Consider the following 12955-nt stretch of genomic DNA (forward strand, 5'->3'; position numbering starts at 1 on the left):
CCAACACCTTATTGCACCTTTAAATAAAACAGCAGCAGGCAAACACACTCCCACTATGAGTTAAATGAATTTTATACCATTCAAAAAAAGATGACAAAATAATGTATGTGTCACAATAAGACAACAACACATTAAGTCATCTCAATTTCCTTAATACATATATAAAAATCAAACTTAAAGCATAGAAATACCACATATAGCAGCACACAATTAAACATAAAGAAGTTCAACAAAAACTGTAAAACATCACCCTTAGATAACAGCGTATAAAATATCATATAGGCATCAGATTTGATTTCTATTCTATGTGAAATAACAGACTGAAACTTTTAGTCAACATACACAGCAGATAGAAATCAGTTGGAACTTTTTTGTAAAGCTATTTCTCCAAAGCAGCTTTTACTCACCTTAAACTCACAGGACCAGCTCTGTTAAAAACACGATAAGTACAGCTGCTGTGAACTTGATGGTCTTTTTAAGAGAGACAGCAGGCTCCTCCCATGTTCCTCCTCCCATGTCAATATCCTTCTCTCACACGGAGGGAAAATCCACACCAACACTTAACAAGCAGGGTCTTTATTTAGACACAGTGCTGAAGCAGTTGGCCTCTCGTGTGGTTAAAACATTCATGTATTCAGTGATAACATTTTGCACTGATAGTTGGAGATCTCCTGATCTGGTTGCTTTTTTCTGTAGCCTCATCAAGAGGTGAAAAATCTTCATTTTATCCAGAGAACATTTGTGTATTTTTTCAAACCCCTTTAACCTCGGATTGATCCAAATACTTCTTTCATCACAGACTGTTTTCATCAACGATTGTCTTGTTACTTTATCGACTGATTATTAGGTCATTAAAAAAACACCAGACTGAATGTCCTGTCCTCACAGATAGTCATCAAAATATGACAAAAATGCATAAAGTTTAATTTGTGTATAATTGCTTATGAATTAATTTGAGCATAAATATCATTTATATAAAATAGAATTTATTATTTTGCAATATATTTATTTTACTTTCCCTTTAATTAATTTTTTACGTAAAGTATGTTGCTTTTTTTGCAATAAAAAAGTTTAAAAAATTTATTTGATGCTAAAATATCTAATTTACAGTCACTATCAGAACTGAGAACTGTGCTATTTTGAAAAAAAATATTTTTCTCTTCAAGAGTCCCTGACTAGTCTCATGTTGGTCTTCGACATTTTCCAATTTTGGGGGGCGCCGATAGCGTAGTTGTTAGTGTGCGAGCCTCATGTACAGAGGATTAAGTCCTCTTAGAGCGGGAAGCCCCTCCAGTATGTCATCCTCCACTCCCTCTTTCTCTCTCCCGGATTTATGACGCTATCTGCTGACCTGTCTCTGAAATATAGACATAACACCCCCCCCCCAAAAAAAAAAAAAAAAAAATCTAATTGACATGACAACAATCTCTATAAACCCTGTTGATAATGTTTATAATCAGCTGTGATTTCTTACCTTCTGATCTGCAGCGTCTGCAGGGCAAACAGCTGCTACGAGTCAAACACATCTTTCCTGAAGGCAGCAAGACTCACTCGCTGTGTGGGGTTGATCCGTGTGTGCAGCAGGTTAGTAAAACACTGAACTGAGATTGGGGTACAAATACTTTTTGATGTCAGGATGTTGTGAAAATCTTTGCTGCTTTCAGTTACGCACCTATGCGTTGCACCTTTGCACATTTCCTCTGAGAACGTGTGCGTCTGATGCAAGAATAAAAGCACAGATGGTTTCAGAAGTACGTAAAGTTTTAAAATATCACCTACAGTAAGTCAGGTTGTTTGTGACGATGATGCAAAAACACCTGTGGACTTCTTAAATCAGACCAACTTCCACTTTTTCTCAAAGAAGACACATTTGATTGTTTTCCCTCCAAGTACAACAGCCCAAAAACTACCGGTCACATTATAAGGGTGATTAAGGAACTTTTATCAATAACATTTTCTGCAATGAAGTTTAACCTTGCACAGCATCCAACTAAGCTGAATGTAATTCACATCACAGACTGCCTTCAGATTGTAGAAATAAATCCGAGCGAACTATTTCCACTTCCTTAAACATTAAAGAGAAGTCTAAAGCGATGACACGGTTCATGATCAGGTATTCTGATCAGAACTTCACTCACTCAGCAGGTGCGATAAGTGAGAAGTAAACCAAACCACCAATGTGTTCTCTCTCGTCTCATAGTTGTGACATCGTTATTCTTTAATATCTTTTGGTATTAAAAAGAGAAAATAACATGTTTACGTTAACTCGTTTTTTGTAAATACAAAGCTGGAGTTTTTCTAATTTTTTTTTTAATTTTTAAGAAGTTGAAGTTGGGGCAGTAACAGTGCGGATACTTTCACTTTTCATATGGCTCGTTGTTGCTGGATGTCAGGTTGGCTGAGGCGGTTCTTCCGTCATCGTGGAAAGAAGAAGTGTTTTTTGGGAAATTTTGTGACTTAACAGAACATATGAAAACAGTACCGCATCATGTTGGACACAGACTTCATTTCTGATAAATATGTAACTCCCCCCCCTGTTAAAAAATCATGTGGCATTAGAGCAAGTGTGCGAGCGCCCTGCTCCTACATATAACTACCCCCATTTTCTGTTTCTCTCCCTCTAACCAGAATTAAAACAAGGAGTCCTTTAAGAGCGTGCAGCTCTGTGAGGCTGTGTTTATAGTTTGATCATGAATAAGATGAAAACTTTGTGACCAAGATGATGCAGTAGTTGTTGTTGTAAATCGTTTTGTAAACTCTCCCGAAAGATGTTTTTCTTTCCACGATGACTCAAGAGCCGCCTCGGTCGATCTGCACATCCAGCCACTGTGTTGGTGTACCATCACGTTTGCAAACGACGAGCCAAATGAAAAGTAAAAGTATCTGAACTGTTGTTGCCTGAACTTGCATCAGTGTCAAAAGAAGAAATTGCTACAGACAGACACCACAGAGACCACAGGAAGAGCGATGCGAAACGCACAGAAGGCTTATAGAAAATAGAGCGTTTACAAGAAATGAGATGGAAATTATCTGCTGCTGCTTTTTTCATCATGGATGATGTTGTGAATAGAGGAGCTGTGTCTTTCTCACGCAGCAGTCAGAAGCCTCTACTTGAAGTATTTGAAAATTGAAAATATGCATCTTAAAGAAACATACACATATAGCATACACTCTCAGGGATCTTTTCCTTTGACTGTGTAATTAGGCGAAGCAGGTCCAGACTTTGTGTAATCATGGAGAAGAGCAGAGAGTGTGCATGATAGTCAAGAGGAGTGAACCTGATCAGTATGTCTTCTGATCCTAGCCAGCATCTTACATCCTCCAGGATTTTACATCTCTCAAAAGTTCAACTTTCAAACTTTGGGGTTGCACCATTTATCATATCAGACAATGACAAAAGTTTTTCCCATATTATGTAATACCACTTTTTTTTTTTTTTTTTTTAAGAGCAAAGAACGCATTCATATTGACAGATTAGTACTTGTTGTTGTCTGAAATGGAGCTGAGTGATGTGTCAGAGGAAGCATGATCAGAATCAGAAATGCTTTATTAATCCCGGGGGGGGGATATTCGGTTGTTACTGTTGCTCTAAGTCACAGCAGAGAAGCAGGAAGTGGAGCAATGGTAACAGGCAGCACACTATCTGAGTGGACTCGTAATCTGTTCAAGAATGAATGACTATCATAATCTGATTATAGGAGGAGTGTGTTAGTGAGCGTGAGGAGCCATCAGTCAGAGTTCTGGTCTCCAGACACAAGACTCTGAGAAACATCCAGAACAAACCAAGACTATACTTTCAGGGATCATTTCTTTAGTTGTTGACTTGAGAAATGTGTTTCTAAAGAGTTTGGTCTCGCTGTCCATGATGAAGAGTTCAGATGTTTCCTTCAGAGCAGGAAACTGGTGGGAAGACTTTGTTTCTTCTCCACTGTTGAAGACTGTTCAGAGTTTCTCAAAGACTCTCTGATGGAGGAAACATGATCTGAGTGGACTGGTGAAACTGTGTAAACGCAAATCTGAATTTAATGTCTTGCTGTAGCCTTGAATACTCTTTGTGGTTTTAAATTTGTCTGAGAAACATTCAATACTCAGGGTTTCTTTTAGCGCTTGTGAGGTTCAAATAAACACTGTGATCACTAGATAACCATCGCAGTCACATTTTATTCATACGTTTAGAGTAGGTTTTTATATTCAATCAAACTTAATGTTTAAGTGAGACTCATTAAAATGTTTACTTGAATGCTCAACTACAGAGCTTGACAAAAACACTCTGTTAACTTTAATTTCTCAGTTTGACCTCAGTACACTGACAGAACATAAAACTGTTGATTTCATGTGAATTTGAAACCCAACACAGCAAGACCTATATCAACAGCATTAGGAAGTTAAAACTTTAAACAAACTCAAAAATTATGTTATTTTTACAAGGAGAATCTCAGTGAATGTCTGGAGTTGATTTAGGAGTCCCTCTTTCTTGCACTTGTTAATTTCTGAGAGCTGTTAAATCACAAAGAGGCAATTAAAGCATTTCCACAAATGCATGAAAATAGCAACAACAGTTGTTTTATTTCATTAACAAATCATAAAGTCCACTCAGATCATGTTTCCTCCATCAGAGAGTCTTTGAGAAACTCTGAACAATCTTCAACAGTGGAGAAGAAACAAAGTCTTCCCACCAGTTTCCTGCTCTGAAGGAAACATCTGAACTCTTCATCGTGGACAGCGAGACCAAACTCTTTAGAAACACATTTCTCAAGTCAACAACTAAAGAAATGATCCCTGAAAGTATAGTCTTGGTTTGTTCTGGATGTTTCTCAGAGTCTTGTGTCTGGAGACCAGAGCTCTGACTGATGGTCGACTCCTGAACTAATAAAAGTATTTTTTATTTTTTTGGAAATCGTAGAAATGGTCTGAGGGTCAGAATCTAAATCAGTCGGAGATGATGTTTATGGTTGGATGAGTGTCTTTGTAAAATGCTTTTCTTTTCAAATGGACCCAAATCTTTCTAAAAGAAACTTAACAAAACATACAAAACAGAAAATAAAGATTTAAACACGACATGTCTGAGGTGACACTTTGTGATTATAGGAGGAGTGTGTTAGTGAGCGTCAGGAGTCGACCATCAGTCAGAGCTCTGGTCTCCAGACACAAGACTCTGAGAAACATCCAGAACAAACCAGGACTATACTTTCAGGGATCATTTCTTTAGTTGTTGACTTGAGAAATGTGTTTCTAAAGAGTTTGGTCTCGCTGTCCACGATGAAGAGTTCAGATGTTTCCTTCAGAGCAGGAAACTGGTGGGAAGACTTTGTTTCTTCTCCACTGTTGAAGACTGTTCAGAGTTTCTCAAAGACTCTCTGATGGAGGAAACATGATCTGAGTGGACTGGTTAGTTGTGTTTAAAATAAACTTTTCTTTAACTTACACTTCCATGATGTAAGTACAAAATACATCCCTCAAAGGCAGCTGAGGAACCGCTTGTGTTTTTGACCACAGTTGTAAGAGTGAAATTGCAACACCACAGCAAACACTGTTAAGTTCCTCCACACGACAGCTGTTTGGTCTTCTGTTGCTGTTTGTTAAAACTTAAGACCTTTCATCTTTATCCTAAAATGACGTGTGATCAGCGAGAGTAGCTTTAAACACCTGAGAGTATTTGGTGGACATACAAAAACCCTGCATGCTAATCCACCACCTCCACACATGTTTTTACTTGATGTGGTTAGAGCTCCTGTCAGGGCCACTGAGCACCGTGAGTCTCTCTGTACATACTTGTTTCACTGAGAGCAATAACTGAATTTTGTTTCATTTGAACATTAAAAATTGTTTAAAACAGTCAGAGTCCAATCATTAAGGTAGAGGGAAATGTTTCTAAACAGCTTAAATAATCCACTCAGATCATGTTTCCTCCATCAGAGAGTCTTTGAGAAACTCTGAACAGTCTTCAACAGTGGAGAAGAAACAAAGTCTTCCCACCAGTTTCCTGCTCTGAAGGAAACATCTGAACTCTTCATGGTGGACAGCGAGACCAAACTCTTTAGAAACACATTTCTCAAGTCAACAACTAAAGAAATTATCCCTGAAAGTATAGTCTTGGTTTGCTCCGGATGTTTCTCAGAGTCTTGTGTCTGGAGACCAGAGCTCTGACTGATGGTCGACTCGTGATGCTCACTAACACACTCCTCCTATAATCACAAAGTGTCACGTCAGACATGTCGTGTTTAAATCTTTATTTTCTGTTTTGTATGTTTTGTTAAGTTTCTTTTAGAAAGATTTGGGTCCATTTGAAAAGAAAACATTTTACAAAGACACTCATCCAACCATAAACATCATCTCCGACTGATTTAGATTCTGACCCTCAGACCATTTCAACGATTTCCAAAAAAATAAAAAATACTTTTATTAGTTCAGGAGTCGACCATCAGTCAGAGCTCTGGTCTCCAGACACAAGACTCTGAGAAACATCCAGAACAAACCAAGACTATACTTTTAGGGATCATTTCTTTAGTTGTTGACTTGAGAAATGTGTTTCTAAAGAGTTTGGTCTCGCTGTCCACGATGAAGAGTTCAGATGTTTTCTTCAGAGCAGGAAACTGGTGGGAAGACTTTGTTTCTTCTCCACTGTTGAAGACTGTTCAGAGTTTCTCAACGACTCTCTGATGGAGGAAACATGATCTGAGTGGACTGGTTAGTTGTGTTTAAAATAAGCTTTTCTTTAACTTACACTTCCATGATATAAGTACAAAATACATCCCTCAAAGGCAGCTAAGGAACCGCTTGTGTTTTTGACCACAGTTGTAAGAGTGAAGTTGCAACACCACAGCAAACACTGTTAAGTTCCTCCACACGACAGCTGTTTGATCTTCTGTTGCTGTTTGTTAAAACTTAAGACCTTTCATCTTTATCCTAAAATGATGTGTGATCAGCGAGAGTAGCTTTAAACACCTGTGAGTATTTGGTGGACATACAAAAACCCTGCATGCATATCCACCACCTCCACACATGTTTTTACTTGATGTGATTAGAGCTCCTGTCAGGGCCACTGAGCACCGTGAGTCTCTCTGTACATACTTGTTTGACTTTGAGCAATAACTGAATTTCGCTTCATTTGAACATTAAAAATTGTTTAAAACAGTCAGAGTACAATCATTAAGGTGGAGGGAAATTTTTTTTAACAGCTTAAATAATCCACTCAGATCATGTTTCCTCCATCAGAGAGTCTTTGAGAAACTCTGAACAGTCTTCAACAGTGGAGAAGAAACAAAGTCTTCCCACCAGTTTCCTGCTCTGAAGGAAACATCTGAACTCTTCATCGTGGACAGCGAGACCAAACTCTTTAGAAACACATTTCTCAAGTCAACAACTAAAGAAATGATCCCTGAAAGTATAGTCTTGATTTGTTCTGGATGTTTCTCAGAGTCTTGTGTCTGGAGATCAGAGCTCTGACTGATGGCTCCTCACGCTCACTCACACACTCCTCCTATAATCAGTGATAATTTCATATTAACTTATTGATTAAAATTTGTTGTTGACAGTAGAAGCGTCTTTGTGAGCTCATTATCTGTGATTGCAAAGTTTTTTTTCTGTAAATTAAAAACCCAATACGATAGTTATTTTACTTTAAGACAGACGTTATTGCAGAATATAAAAAGTTATTTTAGTCACTGATTATAGGAGGAGCGTGTTAGTGAGCGCGACGAGTCGACCATCAGTCAGAGCTCTGGTCTCCAGACACAAGACTCTGAGAAACATCCAGAACAAACCAAGACTATACTTTCAGGGATCATTTCTTTAGTTGTTGACTTGAGAGATGTGTTTCTAAAGAGTTTGGTCTCACTGTCCATGATGAAGAGTTCAGATGTTTCCTTCAGAGCAGGAAACTGGTGGGAAGACTTTGTTTCTTCTCCACTGTTGAAGACTGTTCAGACTTTCTCAAAGACTCTCTGATGGAGGGAACATGATCTGAGTGGGCTGCTTAAGCTGTTTAAAATAAAATCAGACTTTCAATGTCTTACTGTGGCCTTGAATACTCTTTGTAGTTCTAAATTTGTCTGAGAAACGTTCAATAGTCAGGGTTTCTTTTAGTGATCATTAGCTTCAAATAAACACTGTGATCACTAAATAACTGTTGCAGTCATGTTTTATTCTTAGGTTTAGAGTAGGTTTTTATATTCAATCAAACTTAATGTGTAAGTGAGACTCATTAATATGTTTACTTGAACACTGATGCTCAACTACAGAGCTTGACAAAAACACTGATAACTTTAAGCTCTCAGTTTGACCTCAGTACACTGACAGAACATAAAACTGTTGATTTCATGTGAATTTGAAACCCAACACAGTAAGACCTATATCAACTGTATTGAGATCAAACTTAAAAATTATTTTATTTTTTTAAGACAAAATCTCAGTGAATGTCTGGAGTTGATTGAGGAGTCCCTCTTTCTTGCATTGGTTAATTTCTGAGAGCTGTTAAACCACAAAGAGGCAATTAAGGCAAACACAGAAGTGCATGAAAATAGACACACCAGCTGTTTTGTTTTATTAAGAAATCATAAAGTCCACTCAGATCATGTTTCCTCCATCACAGAGTCTTTGAGAAACTCTGAACAGTCTTCAACAGTGGAGAAGAAACAAAGTCTTCCCACCAGTTTCCTGCTCTGAAGGAAACATCTGAACTCTTCATGGTGGACAGCGAGACCAAACTCTTTAGAAACACATTTCTCAAGTCAACAACTAAAGAAATGATCCCTGAAAGTATAGTCTTGGTTTGTTCTGGATGTTTCTCAGAGTCTTGTGTCTGGAGACCAGAGCTCTGACTGATGGTCGACTCCTGACGCTCACTAACACACTCCTCCTATAATCACAAAGTGTCACCTCAGACACGTCGTGTTTAAATCTTTATTTTCTGTTTTGTATGTTTTGTTAAGTTTCTTTTAGAAAGATTTGGGTCCATTTGAAAAGAAAACATTTTACAAAGACACTCATCCAACCATAAACATCATCTCCGACTGATTTAGATTCTGACCCTCAGACCATTTCTACGATTTCCAAAATTTTTTTAATAAATAAATTATATATATATATATATATATATATATATATATATATATATATATACACTCAACAAAAATATAAACGCAACACTTTTGTTTTTGCTCCCATTTGTCATGAGATGGACTCAAAGATCTAAAATTCATTCCAGATACACAATATTACCATTTCTCTCAAACATTGTTCATAAATCTGTCTAAATGTGTGATAGTGAGCACTTTTGCTTTGCTGAGACAATCCATCCCACCTCACAGGTGTGCCACATCAAGATGCTCATCAGACACCATGATTAGTGCATAGGTGTACCTTAGACTGTCCACAATAAAAGGCCACCCTGAAATGTGCAGTTTTTGCTTTATTGAGGGTCTGGGGACTCAGAACCAGTCAGTATCTGGTGTGACCACCATTTGCCTCATGCAGTGCAACACATCTTCTTCGCATAGAGTTTATCAGATTGTCAATTGTGGCCTGTGGAATGTTGGTCCACTCCTCTTCAATGGCTGTGCGAAGTTGCTGGATATTAGTGGGAACTGGTACGCGCTGTCGTATACGCCGGTCAAGCACATCCCAAACATGCTCAATGGGTGACATGTCCGGTGAGTATGCTGGCCATGCAAGAACTGGGACATTTTCAGCTTCCAAGAATTGTGTACAGATCCTTGCAACATGGGGCCGTGCATTATCTTGCTGAAACATGAGGTGATGTTCATGGATGTATGGCACAACAATGGGCCTCAGGATCTCATCACGGTATCTCTGTGCATTCAAAATGCCATCAATAAAATGCACCTGTGTTCTTCGTCCATAACAGATGCCTGCCCATACCATAACCCCACCACCACCATGGGCCACTCGATCCACAACATTGACATCAGCAAAGCGCTCACCCACACGACGCCACACACGCTGTCTGCCATCTGCCCTGAACAATGTAAACCGAGATTCATCCGTGAAGAGAACACCTCTCCAACGTGCCAGACGCCATCGAATGTGAGCATTTGCCCACTCAAGTCTGTTACGGCGACGATCTGGAGTCAGGTTAAGACCCCGATGAGGACGACGAGCATGCAGTTGAGCTTCCCTGAGACGGTTTCTGACAGTTTGTGCAGAAATTCTTTGGTTATGCAAACCAATTGTTTCAGCAGCTGTCTGAGTAGCTGGTCTCAGACGATCTTGGAGGTGAACCTGCTGGATGTGGAGGTCCTGGGCTGGTGTGGTTACACGTGGTCTGCGGTTGTGAGGCCGGTTGGATGTACTGCCATATTCTCTGAAACGCCTTTGGAGACGGCTTATGGTGGAGAAATGAACATTCAATGCCCGAGCAACAGATCTGGTTGACATTCCTGCTGTCAGCATGCCAATTGCACGCTCCCTCAATGCTTGCGCCATCTGTGGCATTTTGCTGTGAGACAAAACTGCACATTTCAGAGTGGCCTTTTATTGTGGGCAGTATAAGGTACACCTGTGCACTAATCATGGTGTCTGATGAGCATCTTGATGTGGCACACCTGTGAGGTGGGATGGATTGTCTCAGCAAAGCAAAAGTGCTCACTATCACACATTTAGACAGATTTATGAACAATGTTTGAGAGAAATGGTAATATTGTGTATCTGGAATGAATTTTAGATCTTTGAGTCCATCTCATGACAAATGGGAGCAAAAACAAAAGTGTTGCGTTTATATTTTTGTTGAGTATATATATTCACACACACACACACATATATACTTTTATTAGTTCAGGAGTCGACCATCAGTCAGAGTTCTGGTCTCCAGACACAAGAGTCTGAGAAACATCCAGAACAAACCAAGACTATACTTTCAGGGATCATTTCTTTAGTTGTTGACTTGAGAAATGTGTTTCTAAAGAGTTTGGTCTCGCTGTCCACCATGAAGAGTTCAGATGTTTCCTTCAGAGCAGGAAACTGGTGGGAAGACTTTGTTTCTTCTCCACTGTTGAAGACTGTTCAGAGTTTCTCAAAGACTCTCTGATGAAGGAAACATGATCTGAGTGGACTGTCTAAACTGTGTGAAATAAAATCTGAATTTAGTGTCTTACTGTGGCCTTGAATTCTCTTTGTGGTTCTAAATTTGTCTGAGAAACATTCAATACTGAGGGTTTCTTTTAGTGCTCGTGAGCTTCAAATAAACACTGTGATCACTAGATAACCATCGCAGTCACATTTTATTCTTAGGTTTAGAGTAGGTTTTTGTGTTCAATTAAACTTAATGTTTAAGTGAGACTCATTAAAATATGTTTACTTGAACACTGATGCTCAACTACAGAGCTTGACAAAAACACTGATAACTTTAAGCTCTCAGTTTGACCTCAGTACACTGACAGAACTTAAAACTGTTGATTTCATGTGAATTTGAGTTAAGATCAAACTTAGAAATTTTGTGTTATTTTTACAAGGGAACCTCAGTGAATGTCTGGAGTTGATTGAGGAGTCCCTCTTTCTTGTGCTGGTTAACTTCTAAGAGCTGTTGAATCACAAAGACACAATAAAGGCAATCACAGAAGTGCATGAAAATAGAGACAGCAGTTGTTTTATTTCATTAACAATTCATAAAGTCCACTCAGATCATGTTTCCTCCATCAGAGAGTCTTTGAGAAACTCTGAACAATCTTCAACAGTGGAGAAGAAACAAAGTCTTCCCACCAGTTTCCTGCTCTGAAGGAAACATCTGAACTCTTCATCGTGGACAGCGAGACCAAACTCTTTAGAAACACATTTCTCAAGTCAACAACTAAAGAAATGATCCCTGAAAGTATAGTCTTGGTTTGTTCTGGATGTTTCTCAGAGTCTTGTGTCTGGAGACCAGAGCTCTGACTGATGGTCGACTCCTGAACTAATAAAAGTATTTTTTATTTTTTTGGAAATCGTAGAAATGGTCAGAATCTAAATCAGTCGGAGATGATGTTTACGGTTGGATGAGTGTCTTTGTAAAATGCTTTTCTTTTCAAATGGACCCAAATCTTTCTAAAAGAAACTTAACAAAACATACAAAACAGAAAATAAAGATTTAAACACGACATGTCTGAGGTGACACTTTGTGATTATAGGAGGAGTGTGTTAGTGAGCGTCAGGAGTCGACCATCAGTCAGAGTTCTGGTCTCCAGACACAAGACTCGGAGAAACATCCAGAACAAACCAAGACTATACTTTCAGGGATCATTTCTTTAGTTGTTGACTTGAGAAATGTGTTTCTAAAGAGTTTGGTCTCGCTGTCCACGATGAAGAGTTCAGATGTTTCCTTCAGAGCAGGAAACTGGTGGGAAGACTTTGTTTCTTCTCCACTGTTGAAGACTGATCAGAGTTCCTCAAAGACTCTCTGATGGAGGAAACATGATCTGAGTGGACTGGTTAGTTGTGTTTAAAATAAACTTTTCTTTAACTTGCACTTCCATGATATAAGTACAAAATACATCCCTCAAAGGCAGCTGAGGATCTGCTTGTGTTTTTGACCACAGTTGTAAGAGTGAAATTGCAACACTGCAGAAAACACTGTTAAGTTCCTCCACACGACAGCTGTTTGATCTTCTGTTGCTGTTTGTTAAAACTTAAGACCTTTCATCTTTATCCTAAAATGATGTGTGATCAGCGAGAGTAGCTTTAAACACCTGTGAGTATTTGGTGGACATACAAAAACCCTGCATGCATATCCACCACCTCCACACATGTTTTTACTTGATGTGATTAGAGCTCCTGTCAGGGCCACTGAGCACCGTGAGTCTCTCTGTACATACTTGTTTGACTTTGAGCAATAACTGATTTTTGTTTCATTTGAACATTAAAAATTGTTTAAGACAGTTAGAGTCCAATCATTAAGGTACAGAGAAATGTTTCTAAACAGCTTAAATAATCCACTCAGATCATGTTTCCTCCATCAGAGAATCTT

General features: G+C 38.8%; 1 long non-coding RNA gene across 2 annotated transcripts in view; it reads left to right on the forward strand.

The window, feature by feature from the left end:
- Nucleotides 1-12955, forward strand: part of LOC306840513 — a 32436-nt gene that overhangs the window by 520 nt on the left and 18961 nt on the right. For both annotated transcript variants that reach the window (XR_013781334.1, XR_013781335.1), the window contains exon 2: nucleotides 1489-1584. This is a non-coding gene — a long non-coding RNA (uncharacterized lncRNA). The remainder of the gene's footprint in view (nucleotides 1-1488; nucleotides 1585-12955) is intronic.

The sequence above is a fragment of the Symphodus melops genome (genome assembly GCF_947650265.1).
Source record: "Symphodus melops genome assembly, chromosome: 19".
NCBI lineage: Eukaryota > Metazoa > Chordata > Actinopteri > Labriformes > Labridae > Symphodus > Symphodus melops.